The following is a 21487-nucleotide window of genomic DNA, read 5'->3' as shown; positions in this document are numbered from 1 at the left end:
GGTTGGAAGGAAACCTCGCTGACGCGGATCCCAGTCGACTGATGAGGTCAACCGGGAAGCCAAAATGGCATTTAAAATCCTTACCATAACAGATTGTACCGTAATTGGACGAAAGTCTTGCGGTCGAGAAGCATTCCCCACCTTCGGAATGAAGATGGTTCGTGCCTGTCGGATGGAGACAGGCAACTTTCCGCACCAAAGTATCAGGTTCATTATGCGAAGCATAACTCCTGACGGAATACTCCTGACAGTTCTTGGAGTAATTCCATCAGGTCCTGGAGATTTCGTCAATGACACTCTGTGTACCCTTAGGTCCCCTAGTGTTATCGGGGACCAAACCCCTTCAAGTGGGTGTTCCGTCCGGAACGTGGTGTTCGTACCACTATATGTTGGGCTTGTTTGTGTCATGACTTGTCTCCAATAGGACCCCATGATACCTTGACTTGGCATAGTTGCTGTCCCCTCAGTTCCATCCAAAATGGCTTTTATACAACGACCTTTGTGCTTGTCCCAGTTACGCTGTGTTAAGGCGTACTGCTGTCTCCTACCTTGTCTCCTATTACGAGGTCTCCGTGGAGGTCTCGTTTGAATGGGGCGGTCATTCTGTGAGGGAAATACTTCCATAAGGTAAGTAGACAAGCGCTGAAGAGTAATTTCCTTACCCGAGGCCTGCGCACCATCTACGATGGATTGCAAAACCTCAACTCTCCATTGGTCATTGCATACTACAGGTGGGTACCCCTGTAGTACTGCCAGGATTTCACTGTTCGACAGTTCGGTTGGAGTGGTTCCGAGAGTGTTAGGTGGCGTTACTAGGAGATCTCGCTCGCGTATACTAGGGCGGCGCTGTATGGTTTCAGATTCTAATGCTTCTGGGAGAGGAACAGCTTGACCCTTTAGCTGTTCGATTTTGGTCTTATATCTCTCCCTCTGTCGACATTTCTTGATAGCGTCGACGCTACGGTTCGTAAATACTTCCGCTAGCTTCTTATTTAGATATCTTTCTCCATTTGCTGCGAGCTCGATCTCTTTTCTTGCCATCATACTCAACTCTTCCTCACTCCATTGTGCCTTACGGTCGGTACGCAGACGAAGTTGATCAAACTCGTCCTTGTGCCGACGTGACATGTGAACGCCTAGTCCGCTTTTGCTACGGAAAGACGATTCACATATCGTGCATTGGTAACCACTGTTTGGGTTAACCTGTGCACTATGTTCAGATTGGGCCCCTAGGCTAGAGACCGTAGGGATTTGGTTCGTCAACGAATTAGTGTTTATTATCCGAGGCGTTGTATTTTGCATATTAGTGCCAATCAAACTGAACTGTCCAAGGGGCTGGCAACCCCATAGGACTGTTTCGCTTTTCAAGTTAGTTACTATTAGACCAAAAGAACTTCAGTCTAATAGCATCCAGAAGATACCACGAGGAGGTCTTGAATCAACTTGATCTGATTTTTACGATTTACGAATTACGGAATGACTCCCCTTCTACGCTATTATTCAGACCCATATCTTCCTTAAGAGAGTCATAGTTACTCCCGCCGTTGACCCGCGCTTACTTGAATTTCTTCACTTTGACATTCAGAGCACTGGGCAGAAATCACATTGTGTCAACACCCGCTAGGGCCATCACAATGCTTTGTTTTAATTAGACAGTCGGATTCCCCAAGTCCGTGCCAGTTCTGAATTGATTGTTAATTGATAATCGTTATAATTAATAAGAACTAACTGGTTTAACCCAATTAGTATTCTTAAAAATTTTAGCAAGAAAGTTCCACAATTGGCTACGTAACTAAACTATCCGGGGAACAAGTAACTACCATAAATGATAGAAACTCTATTTACCCAGAACGAGCACATAAACCATGTTATTGTTTCCCAATCAAGCCCGACTATCTCAATCTTCAGAGCCAATCCTTATCCCGAAGTTACGGATCTAATTTGCCGACTTCCCTTACCTACATTATTCTATCGACTAGAGACTCTTCACCTTGGAGACCAGCTGCGGATATTGGTACGGCCTGTTGAGAAGTTTGCGTGTCCCCACCATAAATTTTCAAGGTCCGAGGAGAAAATATCGACACAACAGTATATGTCATGCTCTTCTAGCCCATCTACCATATCTCTCTGCGAAAGACTTCCATGGTAGTACGGCTATAAAACAGAAAAGAAAACTCTTCCGATATCTCTCGACGGCTTCTTTATGGTCGTTCCTGTTGCCAGGATGAGCACGAGGCCCATATTTAATAACAAACGGATACTCAACAGGTTACGGAATTGGAACCGTATTCCCTTTCGTTCAAAATTATTCAAGTATTTAAAAATCATAAAAGATTTGACAATATTACTCACTGATTTTTTACTTGAAAATTTTCGGCTTTCGCCTTGAACTTAGGACCGACTAACTCGTGATCAACCACTGTTCACACGAAACCCTTCTCCACTTCAGTCCTCCAAGGTCTCATTCGATTATTTGCTACTACCACCAAGATCTGTGCCAATGGCAGCTCCATGAAGGCTTACGCCAAACACTTCTACGCATACCATTGTACCTTCCTACTCACTAAAGTTTCAAAATTTATATCACAAGTAATATAAATCATCTACTTTAGCGGTAATGTATAGGTATACAACTTAAGCGCCATCCATTTTAAGGGCTAGTTGCTTCGGCAGGTGAGTTGTTACACACTCCTTAGCGGATTTCGACTTCCATGATCACCGTCCTGCTGTTTTAAGCAACCAACGCCTTTCATGGTTTCTGCATGAGTTGTTAATTTGGGCACCGTAACATTACGTTTGGTTCATCCCACAGCGCCAGTTCTGCTTACCAAAAGTGGCCCACTGGGCACATTATATCATAACCTTAAACTTCATATCAAGAAAGTTAAGGTTCTTACCCATTTAAAGTTTGAGAATAGGTTAAGATCGTTTCGACCCTAAGGCCTCTAATCATTCGCTTTACCAGATAAGATTATTTTATATAACATTAAAATGCACCAGCTATCCTGAGGGAAACTTCGGAAGGAACCAGCTACTAGATGGTTCGATTGGTCTTTCGCCCCTATACTCAATTCTGACAATCGATTTGCACGTCAGAACTGTTTCGGTCTTCCATCAGGGTTTCCCCTGACTTCAACCTGATCAAGTATAGTTCACCATCTTTCGGGTCACAGCATATATGCTCAAGGTACGTTCCAGTTAGAGGCATAAATAATATAAATATTATTATACATAACTATATAGAACGCCCCGGGATTGTGTTAATTATCTATAAATAGTTAAAAAACTAATCCCATTATTAGTCAAGTTAATTACGCTATTAGGTTTATCTCCCAATAACTTGCACATATGTTAGACTCCTTGGTCCGTGTTTCAAGACGGGTCCCGAAGGTATCCTGAATCTTTCGCATTGTTAATCATACAAATGCATATAATAAACACAAAAATCAATGATAATTATGCCATTATATAATTTCGAAAAATTAACGCACTGTATTAATTTTAATTTATCAACACTTTATCAAATTAATGACATTTATTCTATGTTAAAATGCAAGCATAATAATTTGAATAAACTATAAGTCATATTTTATGATAAATTTGTTATATGCTAATAGATTACAATGTCCTTATATGGAAAAAATGCACACTATTATTATAATATTGTTAAAATATTACAACTTTAATGATGAATTTTCCATAACGGATATTCAGGTTCATCGGGCTTAACCTCTAAGCAGTTTCACGTACTGTTTAACTCTCTATTCAGAGTTCTTTTCAACTTTCCCTCACGGTACTTGTTTACTATCGGTCTCATGGTTATATTTAGTTTTAGATGGAGTTTACCACCCACTTAGTGCTGCACTATCAAGCAACACGACTCTTTGGAAACATCATCTAGTAATCATTAACGTTATACGGGCCTGGCACCCTCTATGGGTAAATGGCCTCATTTAAGAAGGACTTAAATCGTTAATTTCTCATACTAGAATATTGACGCTCCATACACTGCATCTCACGTTTGCCATATAGACAAAGTGACTTAGTGCTGAACTGATTTCTTTTCGCTCGCCGCTACTAAGAAAATCCTGGTTAGTTTCTTTTCCTCCCCTAATTAATATGCTTAAATTCAGGGGGTAGTCCCATATGAGTTGAGGTTGTATATACGTATATTAAAATTTATAATGATAATTACACTATATTATTATATATAGAGCGTTCTCATAATGAAATCATTATAATATTCGTATTTTATAACGAATATCACGAAGAATATTAAATATTTATATTTACAACAAAATTTCCTTTCGAAACATTAATAAGAGGCAATTCTAGATGAAAAAACTTTAATTATTTTTTTATGCTAGACATTCCTCAGTATTATTTGATTCAAAAAGGACAAAAAAATATATATTTTTCTTCGTTCTTCTCACACAAATATATACAACAATGAGAGATAATGCGTTTCCATTTAATATCAATATTATGAATATATATATATATATATCCAATAATATACAATATGCTTAAAAATTTCGTAAAATTTTTAAACAACTTATTTAGCATAGTCTTACAACCCTCAACCATATGTAGTCCAAGCAGCACTATAAAATTAATTAAAGTACCAAACAGCATGGACTGCGATATGCGTTCAAAATGTCGATGTTCATGTGTCCTGCAGTTCACACGATGACGCACAGTTTGCTGCGTTCTTCATCGACCCATGAGCCGAGTGATCCACCGCTTAGAGTGATTAAAATTTGTTTATTCATTTATTTGTCAGATATGTCTTTATTGAAAGAAATTAAAAATACACCATTTTACTGGCATATATCAATTCCTTCAATAAATTTTAGTTTTATCCTAAAAGAATGTTGCGAAATGTCTTAGTTTTATATAAGCGATATATTACCATATTGTTAAATAATATAATATGTATTTTGGCTTGTTTGATAATTATCAATCTATATAAAAGTATTAACCTGAAATCAGGTACAACATTGTACTTTTTAGGCTGTTGCATTAACCAATGTATGCCCATAGCTATGATGGACAATACATATTCGCAACGCGTGCATACTATGGTACATATGCACACAGATTTTATAAATCAATATTATTGTAATAATATCATCAATATGTATTTATATATTAATTGCTACACACATAGAACACAATGTTATATGTATAGCTACTACTAAATGAGTATATTGGCAATATAATTAATATAAACATATAATATATACAACTGAATATATTTTATTTTACAATTATGATTTTATAAAAACATATTTTGTTTGGTAAATTGGCAATATATAAATATTTTTGTTAACGGTAGAAACATACAATAATGATCCTTCCGCAGGTTCACCTACGGAAACCTTGTTACGACTTTTACTTCCTCTAAATAATCAAGTTCGGTCAACTTTTGCGAAACAACCGTAACACGCAAGGCGTCACAGTGATCACGTCCGGAGACCTCACTAAATAATTCAATCGGTAGTAGCGACGGGCGGTGTGTACAAAGGGCAGGGACGTAATCAATGCGAGTTAATGACTCACACTTACTGGGAATTCCAAGTTCATGTGAACAGTTTCAGTTCACAATCCCAAGCATGAAAGTGGTTCAGCGGTTTACCCGGACCTCTCGGTCTAGGAAATACACGTTGATACTTTCATTGTAGCGCGCGTGCAGCCCAGGACATCTAAGGGCATCACAGACCTGTTATTGCTCAATCTCATTATTGCTAGACGCAATTTGTCCATTTAAGAAGCTAGTGTCCTTATAATGGGACAAACCAACAGGTACGGCTCCACTTATATAAACACATTCAAACACAATAAACATTTTACTGCCACCATGAATGAAGGCTATATAAGCTTCAACACCATAATCCTGAAGATATCTATTTAATATATTTGAGTCTCGTTCGTTATCGGAATTAACCAGACAAATCACTCCACGAACTAAGAACGGCCATGCACCACCACCCATAGATTCGAGAAAGAAAGCTATCAATCTGTCTTACACACTTATGTTCGGACCTGGTAAGTTTTCCCGTGTTGAGTCAAATTAAGCCGCAGGCTCCACTCCTGGTGGTGCCCTTCCGTCAATTCCTTTAAGTTTCAGCTTTGCAACCATACTTCCCCCGGAGCCCAAAAGCTTTGGTTTCCCGGGAAGCGACTGAGAGAGCCATAAAAGTAGCTACACCCAATTGCTAGCTGGCATCGTTTATGGTTAGAACTAGGGCGGTATCTGATCGCCTTCGAACCTCTAACTTTCGTTCTTGATTAATGAAAACATCTTTGGCAAATGCTTTCGCTTAAGTTAGTCTTACGACGGTCCAAGAATTTCACCTCTCGCGTCGTAATACTAATGCCCCCAAACTGCTTCTATTAATCATTACCTCTTGATCTGAAAACCAATGAAAGCAGAACAGAGGTCTTATTTCATTATCCCATGCACAGAATATTCAGGCATTTGAAGCCTGCTTTAAGCACTCTAATTTGTTCAAAGTAATTGTACCGGCCCACAATAACACTCGATGAAGAGCACTAATGCAGGTTTTTAAATAGGAGGAATATATAAAAAAATACAAGTACTTAATTATATATAAGAACTCCACCGGTAATACGCTTACATACATAAAGGTATAGTAGTAACCACAATTGTAAGTTGTACTACCCGTATGAAGCACAAGTTCAACTACGAACGTTTTAACCGCAACAACTTTAATATACGCTATTGGAGCTGGAATTACCGCGGCTGCTGGCACCAGACTTGCCCTCCAATTGGTCCTTGTTAAAGGATTTAAAGTGTACTCATTCCAATTACAGGGCCTCGGATATGAGTCCTGTATTGTTATTTTTCGTCACTACCTCCCCGAGCTGGGAGTGGGTAATTTACGCGCCTGCTGCCTTCCTTAGATGTGGTAGCCGTTTCTCAGGCTCCCTCTCCGGAATCGAACCCTGATTCCCCGTTACCCGTTGCAACCATGGTAGTCCTAGATACTACCATCAAAAGTTGATAGGGCAGACATTTGAAAGATCTGTCGTCGGTACAAGACCATACGATCTGCATGTTATCTAGAGTTCAACCAATGTAACGATCTTACGATCGCTTGGTTTTAGCCTAATAAAAGCACACGTCCCATAAGGTCCGTGTTTTAATTGCATGTATTAGCTCTAGAATTACCACAGTTATCCAAGTAACTGTTAACGATCTAAGGAACCATAACTGATATAATGAGCCTTTTGCGGTTTCACTTTTAATTCGTGTGTACTTAGACATGCATGGCTTAATCTTTGAGACAAGCATATAACTACTGGCAGGATCAACCAGAATAATGTTTTCGTTTCGTGCGCATACGCTCACATATGTAAATATTTGACAACTCAATAATACTTTTGAATAAAAAAAAAAAATAAATAAATATTTTTTATCAACAGTTTATGAGAATTTGTTAAACGATTGTGGCCATTTTTATATAGCATTCACATTCGCCATTTTTCTCTATATAAATATATATATTTTATTATATACATTTTTTTTTCGTTCAAAAATATCTTTTTATTTGCACTTAATATATTATCACACGTATATAGGCTTAAACCAATATTAATTGTGTTTAAACTATGTATTTTAACAACAAATTTAAAATTTATCCAATTTCGTATGCGTTTTTTGTGATATACATTAAATAAAACCAAACACATGAGTTCATGTGGAATGGAATTTATATATTTTGGCAATATTTGAATTTGCATATAAATCGCTTTGATTATATATGCTGGTACATTGTTGAAATGGCACTCATACAATATTTAATCATATAAGACCATTTCCAAAAATTCACGATAATAATTCGAAACAGAAATGATATATACTAAATAGTATATATCTTGGTTAGTTTCACTATATTATCTTTATTAAGATCAATTTGAAAACAAATATCTCCTATTAAACACTACTTTGAGTATAATGACAACATATAATAATATTATATACAATACTGTACCAAATATTGTATACAATACCGATGGACATCAACTGTCCATCATGTATAGGTTTTCTGCCACGCTTTCCGCAAATCGGGTATTTTTGCTTTAGAGTGCCTCTTAACAATAGTTTCTTTTCGTATTTTAATAAAAAATACAATACTATCACTTCAAAATTATTCATATATATTAAGAAATATATATATATTCATATAAAATACACAGACATTGCCGGCTAAGTATATTCCCCATATCATATGAAATAAATTAATAATTTTTCATTATAAAATTTTCATATGAAATATACCATGCACGAGACTACCACTCCCTATATAGGTTTTATGCCACGCTTTCCGCAAATCGGGTATTTTTACTTGAGAGTGCCTCTTAACAATAGTTTCTTTTCGTATTTTAATAAAAAATACAATACTATCACTTCAAAATTATTCATATATACTAAGAAATATATATATATTCATATAAAACACACAGACATTGCCGGCTAAGTATATTCCCCATATCATATGAAATAAATTAATAATTTTTCATTATAAAATTTTCATATGAAATATACCATGCACGAGACTACCACTCCCTATATAGGTTTTATGCCACGCTTTCCGCAAATCGGGTATTTTTACTTGAGAGTGCCTCTTAACAATAGTTTCTTTTCGTATTTTAATAAAAAATACAATACTATCACTTCAAAATTATTCATATATACTAAGAAATATATATATATTCATATAAAACACACAGACATTGCCGGCTAAGTATATTCCCCATATCATATGAAATAAATTAATAATTTTTCATTATAAAATTTTCATATGAAATATACCATGCACGAGACTACCACTCCCTATATAGGTTTTCTGCCACGCTTTCCGCAAATCGGGTATTTTTACTTGAGAGTGCCTCTTAACAATAGTTTCTTTTCGTATTTTAATAAAAAATACAATACTATCACTTCAAAATTATTCATATATACTAAGAAATATATATATATTCATATAAAATACACAGACATTGCCGGCTAAGTATATTCCCCATATCATATGAAATAAATTAATAATTTTTCATTATAAAATTTTCATATGAAATATACCATGCACGAGACTACCACTCCCTATATAGGTTTTCTGCCACGCTTTCCGCAAATCAGGTATTTTTACTTGAGAGTACCTTTTAAAAATAGTTTCTTTTCGTATTTTAATACAAAATATTATACTATCACTTCAAAATTATTCATATATATTAAGAAAAATATATATACGCATATAAAATAAACAGACATTGCCGACTTAGTATGTTCCCCATATCATATGAAATTAAATTAATTATTTTTCATTACATTCATCATTCATTTACATGAAAGATATCATATCAGCTGGTATCTTTGCTTTAATTTCACATATACACGTAATATATCTATTTATATTAAATACATTTTTATATTTTCTATATTTATAATCGCATTATGATTATGCTATAATGTTATATTATATATGAGAAACATTCCCATATCCATATCCATATCCATATAAAACCTAATTCATAATCAAATCATGCTCATGTTATAATATAACATATAATATTATCACATTTTATATACCAAAGTATTTAATTCTTGCATTCATATCACATATCATTAAATTCCAATATTAGAAATACTTCCAAGTTCCACATACGATCACTCCATGCTTTTTGCATTCATATTATTTCATATATACATTCACATTTGCACATATGCATATACACTATGTTTCGTGTGTTTACATAATACAATTTTTATAAGTATCATTTCATATGTAATTAAGTATAACAAACTTATAATATAACATTATATTCATATTCAAGCCAACGTAATTTATATAGGATAAATAATTTATCCATATTTATATAAAATATATTCTTTTTAATATATATATATATATATTACCATTTATAGGTATATATTCATATAAATATATAAAAATAATTTTCATATATAAAGAATAAATTTATATATATCGAATCATCAAGCAAAGGATAAGCTTCAGTGGATCGCAGTATGGCAGCTGCTCAAACACTTACAACACCTTGCCTGTTACAAAAGTCGTTTACAATTGATTCTAGGCTTTGTCATTGTATTAAATAATGTTTTTATATGCAACTAGCGCGGCATCAGGTGATCGATGATCCTCCCAATTTACTATGTTACAAATTACATTGGCATCACATCCATTGTCGTTTATAAAATAAATTATAAACTTTTAATGGTTTAGAAGCCATACAATGCAAATTGCCCCTTATTTATCATTGCAGTCCAGCACGGATACGACCTTAGAGGCGTTCAGGCATAATCCAACGGACGTAGCGTCATACCACTGTTCGCTCGAACAAGTATTGTGCCATTGGTCCGTACCTGCGGTTCCTCTCGTACTACGCAGGAATGCTGTCGCAACAACGTTTTGTCATTAGTAGGGTAAAACTAACCTGTCTCACGACGGTCTAAACCCAGCTCACGTTCCCTTGCATGGGTGAACAATCCAACGCTTGGTGAATTTTGCTTCACAATGATAGGAAGAGCCGACATCGAAGGATCAAAAAGCCACGTCGCTATGAACGCTTGGCCGCCACAAGCCAGTTATCCCTATGGTAACTTTTCTGACACCTCTTGTTAAAAACTCTTTAAACCAAAAGGATCGATAGGCCGAGCTTTTGCTGTCCCTGTGTGTACTGAACACCGAGATCAAGTCAGCATTTGCCCTTTTGCTCTATGTGTGGTTTCTGTCCGCACTGAGCTGGCCTTGGGACACCTCCGTTATTATTTGAGAGATGTACCGCCCCAGTCAAACTCCCTACCTGGCAATGTCCTTGAATTGGATCATACCTGAGTAATTGGAGTTATACCAAATTTTCAAATTGAAAATACATAAATGCATTTTCTCATTAAAGAATTTGTTTGCGATTATATAACAAACTCGTGATACTTTGATCAAGAAGCTTGCATCAAAACCCAATACCATAAGATATAATAAATATATCCGTATAATGGCTAGGAAATGATACACGTTCCATTTAATCAAGTAAGTAAGGAAACAATAAGAGTAGTGGTATTTCATTGTCGATACCAAACCGAAATCTAATATCTCCCACTTATGCTACACCTCTTATGTCTCCTTACACTGCCAGATTAGAGTCAAGCTCAAAAGGGTCTTCTTTCCCCGCTAATTATTCCAAGCCCGTTCCCTTGGCTGTGGTTTCGCTAGATAGTAGATAGGGACATTAAAGTCAATGTGTTTTACGTGAACACCTGCCGTATTGGCTTTATCTCACGGTGCCAAGCACAGGATTAATTTAAGCGTCAATCAGCGCCCCGGTTCATCCGGTACCAGTTGAAGACAATCTGTTTTGGTCATGTCTTCCTCCCTGGTGTGGAGCGAGGCTATCTAAACCTCTGCTGATCTGTGGGTCACAGCACCAGGTTGTATAACGCAACTCCACGTCTACTCGCTTGAGTGTTAACCACAACCACCACGAAGCTCCCCAAGGGGCCGCAACCAATAGCCAGGACGGAAACGAGTTCCGCGGGCCCTGGCTCCCGTGGTACCAGAATAAAGCCTCCGGTCAGGCTTCGTGCCACGAAGGACACTACCAATTTTGACTCCAAAACAGTCACGGGTTGGTGGCCCCAAAGTAGATAGGGACAGAATGAATCTGATCTCTCAGCTTTATTTTACGTGGCGGTTCCTCAGGGAGGGATTTCAACCACGGCGTCTAATGTTTATTTGCAGCTTAGCCTCGATTAGTGCGATATATTTACATATATCACGCCATCACGCACCACCGCTACATACGCAGGAACCTGGTACAATGCGCCAGTTAGCGCCCCTAAAAAGAAGCTATAGCTATGTACATAGCGACTCTTCTGGTACCAATTGAAAGTATCCTGGTCGGGCATACAATCCCCCTTGGTGAGGGGCGAGGTGTATCTAACACGTCTTCCGATCTATGGGTCTCGGCACCCGGTTGAGAGCGCAACTCCACGAGGAGCCTAGCGGCTCTCCCCGCGTAACGTTTGGGTATCAACCACAGCCACCACGATACTCCCACTAGGGGGCCGACCTCAATGTGCAGCCTTGGAACTGCACAACCCGTGGTACCGATCTTAAGGACTCAGCTCGATCCTCCCTTTTAGCCCCGACCGGCCTGGATAGGGAATCCACCCAGCCCGTGCGCCGCTTGCGCATTCAGCAGCTGTTGTCGCCTGGAGAACGCCAGTCCGGCGAACCTGTCGAGAGTCCGCATTCTCTCCTGAGAAGCCGTCACATCGGAGAAGGTCCAGTCGCCATCCGTGTACTGCACTCCAAGTCCATCGAGGTCTCGCAAGTCTGTATAGAGTGGACAAGCACATAGGAAGTGCTGCCAATCCTCGCGTTCTGCGCCGCATATACATGCTGGCGTGTCGCTAAGGCTTCTTCCATGCAGAAATGCATTGAGCGATCCGTGGCCCGTCAGCAGGAACCCAGCGCGCAGCGTGAAGCCAAACCTTCGTTCGCTGTAGACGAAGCCTGCGTTCGGGATGAAGCGGTGCGTCACCCGTCCTGGGGAGTCACCATCATCCCATCTGCGTTGCCACTCGCACAACAGGTCTTCGTCTAGTCGCGCCATCTTCTGCTTCCAGCTAAGATTTGCCAAATCTTCGCCGTACAGCCAATCGCTCTCCTCCAGCGGGTAGTCACGCTTTAGTTTGAAGCTGATTGCCAGGCGTCTGGCAACCAGATCAAACGGGGGGGCTCCAGCTAGTACTTGCAGCGCCATGGTGGACACTGTTCGGCATACCGGTAGGCATCCAATCAGGACGATCCTTTGGCACGCAAGCAGATGCCTCCTGGCAACCACTTGCGTCGTCGTCACGACAGACCAAACCGAGGCACCAAATAGTGCACAGGGCACCATGAGTCCGGCATATATTGTCCGCTTTGCGCGGGGACTGAGTCCCCAGTCGACCCGCAGTACGCGCGACAATGCCCCTACGACTCCGGTCAGCTTATCACGCAAGCCCGTGATGTGCGGGAGAAAACTCAACCGCTCGCCGACCGTGATGCCTAGGTACCGATACTTGCACTTATATGGCAGGCTTGCTCCAGCAAACCGTACCATTGGCGGCCGTCTAAGTATGCCTTTGAGCAGCATGATCGCCGTCTTGCTAGTTGAAACGGCAACGCCGACTTCAACTCCCCAAGCGCCTACGATGGACATTAACTCACCTCCTTTTTGTTCGAGCTCTGATCGGGCATTCCCTTCGATGAGGAGGAGCAAGTCGTCAGCATACGCGCTGAGCGCACCAAGGGGCTCTAAGCGCTGGAGCAACACGTCCATTAAGATGTTCCATATAAATGGACCACTTATGGACCCCTGCGGGCAACCTCTTGTCACCGGAACAGTGGCTACTCCATGCCTACTGACGATGCTCGCACTCCGGCCGGAGAAGAAACTTCGCCACAAGCTTGCTTCTCGGCATCCCAGCTCAAGGAGGCGGCGTAGTGCAGCATTCCACTCAACGTTGTCGAAGGCTCCCTTGAAATCCACGAAGACTCCGAGCACGTATTTCGACCGGCTGGCCAAAACAGTACTCACGACGTGTTTCCAAGCATCCTCCACACAACGTCCTTGGCGAAAGCCAAATTGCCATCTGCAGCCATCCGGAATGGTGTCCTTCAGACGATTCACCATGATGCCCTCAAGCACTTTGCCCAGCACTGGCAACAGACAGATACCCCGATATGAGGTAGGATCGGTCCGGTCCTTATCGGGTCCCTTCAGGAGTGGAACCACCCTGGGATGCTTCCATTCCGTTGGGAAATACCCTGTCTCCAGGCAGCGGGAATACATCGCTGTCATGTGCTGAGGGATGGCACGCCACAATGCCTTGCAAATGGCACCTGTGATGCCGTCCATGCCGGGAGAGCGTCTGCTCTTCAACCTGGCGACGCATGCATCAACCTCGAAAGCTTCGAGGGCCGGTGGAGCCTCGATCGGGATGGCAATGTGTGCATTCGTCTCCGCAACAGGAAAGAAGTTGCGAAGGAGCACACCCGCACAGTCGCGCCATGTTGCGACCAGCCTACCATCCGTTCGAAGGCATCCAATCTCCGTGCTCTTTTTGCGGCCTCGGCAAATCCTGTAGACGTGCCCCCATGGATCATCTCTGTTCTCTCCCACGAAGCGTCGCCAGTTGTCTTCCTTCGATCTCAGGATGAGCTTCTTGTACTGCGCTGAGGAGATCCTCAACGCGAGCACAAGTTCCTCTGCTGCGTCGGTCTCATGCCGACGAGCGTCCTGGAGCCTTCGCCTCAGTCTCCTGACCTCTCGGCGTTTGGAGTGTAGTTCGGCAGTCCACCAAACTACTTTTCTCGCGGCTCTCGGTGTGCTGCGTCCCAGCACTCTGTCGCACACACTGTGCACTACAGAGCGCAGTGCAGACACTTGGTTGTCCAACGGCGATTCGGCGATGTCTTCCGGTAATTCGGCAATCTCCCTTACCACTTCCTCCTCGAACAATCGCCAGCGCGCATTGGAAAGCTTCCATGACGGCACAGGAGCAATGGGCTCAACTGTGTCGTTCGGGTCAGTCGTCACCACAACATGGATCATGTTGTGATCGCTGGTGTCCCATTCCTTCACTTCCCAATCGTATGTGGCCCACATAGTCGCAGCTTGGTTGACGATTGTCACATCGATATCGCTTTGGCCGGAACAGTAGGAATCTCGTTAATCCATTCATGCGCGTCACTAATTAGATGACGAGGCATTTGGCTTTTTTTTTTTTTTTTTTTTTTTTGATCGCTGAGGAAGGAAAATCTTCAAAGATACTAGTGGAGGCCAAACCCCACTAGCATGCACGATTCATGATTACGAAGTAATCACGCATACGTACTAAAAACCCACCTCAAGTTTTACAACCACGATGTTTATACCTAATTTCACATTTTGCCTAGGTAGCAAGCGTCTTCTCTCCAACATAGTGTATAGGCTAAGTCCAATCTCGAGTGTAACCTGCGAGATACATGAACTGTCTGAAGCAATATAGTCCGCCTGTTACCACTCTGGCGCTAATGACATTGCTGTCACCGGATGAGATGAGACCCTTTGCTATCAATCTTCTAACGGATTGATTGCTCCAGATCCCACGCCAGTTTAACGTCGCGGATAGGACTTCGACGTTGCCCGACACTCCGAATTCTCTCCGCAGTGCAGATATAACTTCCGGTCTTTTATATTTCTCAACTTTGCGATGGTGCACATCGTCGAGAAACAGTCCATCCGTTATAATCTGCGCATCAATCACGCAAGCGTGATTGTCACGGATACACACCAGGTCTGGTTTACTTACCGAGGTTTCCAGCTGCAAACTTGGTTCGACGTGTACTGTGTGGCCCTTCTCCTCAAGAATCCTCTTAAGGTTATTGACTACACAGTTATGTCTTGCTACCCGCCTCCCATGCGTACGGTAACAATTCTGCAGGATGTGGTTTGTTGTTTCGGGAGCATCACAACCTGCACGACATTGCCGTTCCAATTCATTTCTGCCCCTCGTGGTACGAGACCTCGATGGTAGGGCATTTATTCGCAGCTTGATACTGTTTCGGTAATCTTGACCTGTTAGCAAACGCGTGGGCTGACACACCCAGCCGTGTTGGGGACGAAAAAGTCCCGCTTCACGTAAGCCGCGACCATCAACAGACATATACAACCTGTTCGCCCAGTACGTTTCGATCTCTGTACGCGATGTCAACTCATTCAGTCCAGCCAGAGTTCTACCCCGGGCCTTATTCAATTCGTCGGTAAGAAATGAGCTGGCCGCCTCGGATTGCGCGAGGTGGGCCCACTTAATATTGCTCAATCTTTTCATACGTAGCATTGGCGCTACCCAACGAACTGAAGGGATTCCGAGGCCCCCATAAGTATGAGGAGCATGGAAGAATGCAGTTGACACGTCCAGAGGAAGCCCTAACCACTTCCTTACGGTCGAACGTACCAGTATGTCACACTTTCTCAGAACACCTATCATCACACTACCTAGGGTCAGCTTATGGTAAAGTTGTGGGATAAGAACTGTTCTGAGTGCGAACAATTTCTGTTGTGGTTTTAGGGGGGACCTTGTCAGCCTCAACAGCTTCGGACCTAGGTCGTCGGCTGGACTGTACCTGGTCCTCCCTTGTGCAGTGAATGTTATGCCTAAATACTTCCACTCGTCTGTGCGCTTCAATGCAGGACACGAGCGCGAACCGATACGGAAGGTCTCTGGGATGACCACAGTACACTTCTGTTTCGGTTGCCCCTTTATTCCAACTGTAAAACATTTATCCGAGTTAAGGGTAAGCCCGACTGAAGATAGAAAATCGACAGTCGTGTCTAGCATTGTTTGAAGGCCTAAACGAGTTTCCGCAAATAAGACAATATCATCTGCGAACGCGGCCGCGTTTGTTGTGTGATCACCGATTGTGGCACCAATCTCATTGGGGTAGGACCTAAGCAACTGATCGACGATCAAGTTGAATATTATGGGAGATAGCGGGTCACCCTGTCTGACACCTCGAGCAGGTATGAATTCCTCTGATCTCCATCCGTCCCCATTGAGCGTTGTGCCACAGACCTCGTACGAATTTTGTACGTAGTCAACGAATTCTTTAGGGGCACCATATGCAGTTAGAGTGGCGCTAACTGCTGCATGAGACACCGAGTCAAATGCTTTGCTTATATCTAAAGTTGCGATATAAAGTGATTTACAACGTTTATGGTGATCCCTTAAGATTAAGTCGACTATCGTCGTATTATCGGCACATCCGTCGGTTGGAAGGAAACCTCGCTGACGCGGATCCCAGTCGACTGATGAGGTCAACCGGGAAGCCAAAATGGCATTTAAAATCCTTACCATAACAGATTGTACCGTAATTGGACGAAAGTCTTGCGGTCGAGAAGCATTCCCCACCTTCGGAATGAAGATGGTTCGTGCCTGTCGGATGGAGACAGGCAACTTTCCGCACCAAAGTATCAGGTTCATTATGCGAAGCATAACTCCTGACGGAATACTCCTGACAGTTCTTGGAGTAATTCCATCAGGTCCTGGAGATTTCGTCAATGACACTCTGTGTACCCTTAGGTCCCCTAGTGTTATCGGGGACCAAACCCCTTCAAGTGGGTGTTCCGTCCGGAACGTGGTGTTCGTACCACTATATGTTGGGCTTGTTTGTGTCATGACTTGTCTCCAATAGGACCCCATGATACCTTGACTTGGCATAGTTGCTGTCCCCTCAGTTCCATCCAAAATGGCTTTTATACAACGACCTTTGTGCTTGTCCCAGTTCCGCTGTGTTAAGGCGTACTGCTGTCTCCTACCTTGTCTCCTATTACGAGGTCTCCGTGGAGGTCTCGTTTGAATGGGGCGGTCATTCTGTGAGGGAAATACTTCCATAAGGTAAGTAGACAAGCGCTGAAGAGTAATTTCCTTACCCGAGGCCTGCGCACCATCTACGATGGATTGCAAAACCTCAACTCTCCATTGGTCATTGCATACTACAGGTGGGTACCCCTGTAGTACTGCCAGGATTTCACTGTTCGACAGTTCGGTTGGAGTGGTTCCGAGAGTGTTAGGTGGCGTTACTAGGAGATCTCGCTCGCGTATACTAGGGCGGCGCTGTATGGTTTCAGATTCTAATGCTTCCTTAAGAGAGTCATAGTTACTCCCGCCGTTGACCCGCGCTTACTTGAATTTCTTCACTTTGACATTCAGAGCACTGGGCAGAAATCACATTGTGTCAACACCCGCTAGGGCCATCACAATGCTTTGTTTTAATTAGACAGTCGGATTCCCCAAGTCCGTGCCAGTTCTGAATTGATTGTTAATTGATAATCGTTATAATTAATAAGAACTAACTGGTTTAACCCAATTAGTATTCTTAAAAATTTTAGCATGAAAGTTCCACAATTGGCTACGTAACTAAACTATCCGGGGAACAAGTAACTACCATAAATGATAGAAACTCTATTTACCCAGAACGAGCACATAAACCATGTTATTGTTTCCCAATCAAGCCCGACTATCTCAATCTTTAGAGCCAATCCTTATCCCGAAGTTACGGATCTAATTTGCCGACTTCCCTTACCTACATTATTCTATCGACTAGAGACTCTTCACCTTGGAGACCAGCTGCGGATATTGGTACGGCCTGTTGAGAAGTTTGCGTGTCCCCACCATAAATTTTCAAGGTCCGAGGAGAAAATATCGACACAACAGTATATGTCATGCTCTTCTAGCCCATCTACCATATCTCTCTGCGAAAGACTTCCATGGTAGTACGGCTATAAAACAGAAAAGAAAACTCTTCCGATATCTCTCGACGGCTTCTTTATGGTCGTTCCTGTTGCCAGGATGAGCACGAGGCCCATATTTAATAACAAACGGATACTCAACAGGTTACGGAATTGGAACCGTATTCCCTTTCGTTCAAAATTATTCAAGTATTTAAAAATCATAAAAGATTTGACAATATTACTCACTGATTTTTTACTTGAAAATTTTCGGCTTTCGCCTTGAACTTAGGACCGACTAACTCGTGATCAACCACTGTTCACACGAAACCCTTCTCCACTTCAGTCCTCCAAGGTCTCATTCGATTATTTGCTACTACCACCAAGATCTGTGCCAATGGCAGCTCCATGAAGGCTTACGCCAAACACTTCTACGCATACCATTGTACCTTCCTACTCACTAAAGTTTCAAAATTTATATCACAAGTAATATAAATCATCTACTTTAGCGGTAATGTATAGGTATACAACTTAAGCGCCATCCATTTTAAGGGCTAGTTGCTTCGGCAGGTGAGTTGTTACACACTCCTTAGCGGATTTCGACTTCCATGATCACCGTCCTGCTGTTTTAAGCAACCAACGCCTTTCATGGTTTCTGCATGAGTTGTTAATTTGGGCACCGTAACATTACGTTTGGTTCATCCCACAGCGCCAGTTCTGCTTACCAAAAGTGGCCCACTGGGCACATTATATCATAACCTTAAACTTCATATCAAGAAAGTTAAGGTTCTTACCCATTTAAAGTTTGAGAATAGGTTAAGATCGTTTCGACCCTAAGGCCTCTAATCATTCGCTTTACCAGATAAGATTATTTTATATAACATTAAAATGCACCAGCTATCCTGAGGGAAACTTCGGAAGGAACCAGCTACTAGATGGTTCGATTGGTCTTTCGCCCCTATACTCAATTCTGACAATCGATTTGCACGTCAGAACTGTTTCGGTCTTCCATCAGGGTTTCCCCTGACTTCAACCTGATCAAGTATAGTTCACCATCTTTCGGGTCACAGCATATATGCTCAAGGTACGTTCCAGTTAGAGGCATAAATAATATAAATATTATTATACATAACTATATAGAACGCCCCGGGATTGTGTTAATTATCTATAAATAGTTAAAAAACTAATCCCATTATTAGTCAAGTTAATTACGCTATTAGGTTTATCTCCCAATAACTTGCACATATGTTAGACTCCTTGGTCCGTGTTTCAAGACGGGTCCCGAAGGTATCCTGAATCTTTCGCATTGTTAATCATACAAATGCATATAATAAACACAAAAATCAATGATAATTATGCCATTATATAATTTCGAAAAATTAACGCACTGTATTAATTTTAATTTATCAACACTTTATCAAATTAATGACATTTATTCTATGTTAAAATGCAAGCATAATAATTTGAATAAACTATAAGTCATATTTTATGATAAATTTGTTATATGCTAATAGATTACAATGTCCTTATATGGAAAAAATGCACACTATTATTATAATATTGTTAAAATATTACAACTTTAATGATGAATTTTCCATAACGGATATTCAGGTTCATCGGGCTTAACCTCTAAGCAGTTTCACGTACTGTTTAACTCTCTATTCAGAGTTCTTTTCAACTTTCCCTCACGGTACTTGTTTACTATCGGTCTCATGGTTATATTTAGTTTTAGATGGAGTTTACCACCCACTTAGTGCTGCACTATCAAGCAACACGACTCTTTGGAAACATCATCTAGTAATCATTAACGTTATACGGGCCTGGCACCCTCTATGGGTAAATGGCCTCATTTAAGAAGGACTTAAATCGTTAATTTCTCATACTAGAATATTGACGCTCCATACACTGCATCTCACGTTTGCCATATAGACAAAGTGACTTAGTGCTGAACTGATTTCTTTTCGCTCGCCGCTACTAAGAAAATCCTGGTTAGTTTCTTTTCCTCCCCTAATTAATATGCTTAAATTCAGGGGGTAGTCCCATATGAGTTGAGGTTGTATATACGTATATTAAAATTTATAATGATAATTACACTATATTATTATATATAGAGCGTTCTCATAATGAAATCATTATAATATTCGTATTTTATAACGAATATCACGAAGAATATTAAATATTTATATTTACAACAAAATTTCCTTTCGAAACATTAATAAGAGGCAATTCTAGATGAAAAAACTTTAATTATTTTTTTATGCTAGACATTCCTCAGTATTATTTGATTCAAAAAGGACAAAAAAATATATATTTTTCTTCGTTCTTCTCACACAAATATATACAACAATGAGAGATAATGCGTTTCCATTTAATATCAATATTATGAATATATATATATATATATATCCAATAATATACAATATGCTTAAAAATTTCGTAAAATTTTTAAACAACTTATTTAGCATAGTCTTACAACCCTCAACCATATGTAGTCCAAGCAGCACTATAAAATTAATTAAAGTACCAAACAGCATGGACTGCGATATGCGTTCAAAATGTCGATGTTCATGTGTCCTGCAGTTCACACGATGACGCACAGTTTGCTGCGTTCTTCATCGACCCATGAGCCGAGTGATCCACCGCTTAGAGTGATTAAAATTTGTTTATTCATTTATTTGTCAGATATGTCTTTATTGAAAGAAATTAAAAATACACCATTTTACTGGCATATATCAATTCCTTCAATAAATTTTAGTTTTATCCTAAAAGAATGTTGCGAAATGTCTTAGTTTTATATAAGCGATATATTACCATATTGTTAAATAATATAATATGTATTTTGGCTTGTTTGATAATTATCAATTTATATAAAAGTATTAACCTGAAATCAGGTACAACATTGTACTTTTTAGGCTGTTGCATTAACCAATGTATGCCCATAGCTATGATGGACAATACATATTCGCAACGCGTGCATACTATGGTACATATGCACACAGATTTTATAAATCAATATTATTGTAATAATATCATCAATATGTATTTATATATTAATTGCTACACACATAGAACACAATGTTATATGTATAGCTACTACTAAATGAGTATATTGGCAATATAATTAATATAAACATATAATATATACAACTGAATATATTTTATTTTACAATTATGATTTTATAAAAACATA

At 40.3% G+C, this 21487-nt stretch overlaps 3 non-coding genes and 1 pseudogene across 3 annotated transcripts; all 4 read right to left on the bottom strand.

Annotated features, from left to right (window-relative positions):
- Positions 1-4573: 4573 nt before the first annotated feature.
- LOC113567068 lies at positions 4574-4752 on the bottom strand. Its single transcript, XR_003409333.1, has one exon. It is a non-coding gene; the product is annotated as a 5.8S ribosomal RNA (ribosomal RNA).
- Positions 4753-5348: 596 nt separating this feature from the next.
- LOC113567064 lies at positions 5349-7345 on the bottom strand. Its single transcript, XR_003409329.1, has one exon. It is a non-coding gene; the product is annotated as a small subunit ribosomal RNA (ribosomal RNA).
- Positions 7346-10010: 2665 nt separating this feature from the next.
- On the bottom strand, positions 10011-20354 carry LOC113567069 (annotated as a pseudogene).
- Positions 20355-20769: 415 nt separating this feature from the next.
- On the bottom strand, positions 20770-20948 carry LOC113567059. Its single transcript, XR_003409324.1, has one exon. It is a non-coding gene; the product is annotated as a 5.8S ribosomal RNA (ribosomal RNA).
- Positions 20949-21487: the final 539 nt, after the last annotated feature.

The sequence above is a fragment of the Drosophila persimilis genome, unplaced genomic scaffold (genome assembly GCF_003286085.1).
Source record: "Drosophila persimilis strain 14011-0111.01,24,50 unplaced genomic scaffold, DperRS2 tig00001622-arrow-arrow-pilon, whole genome shotgun sequence".
Taxonomy (NCBI): Eukaryota; Metazoa; Arthropoda; class Insecta; order Diptera; family Drosophilidae; genus Drosophila; species Drosophila persimilis.
The sequence above is the reverse complement of the archived record's forward strand: the minus strand, read 5'-3'. Positions and strand labels throughout refer to the sequence as shown.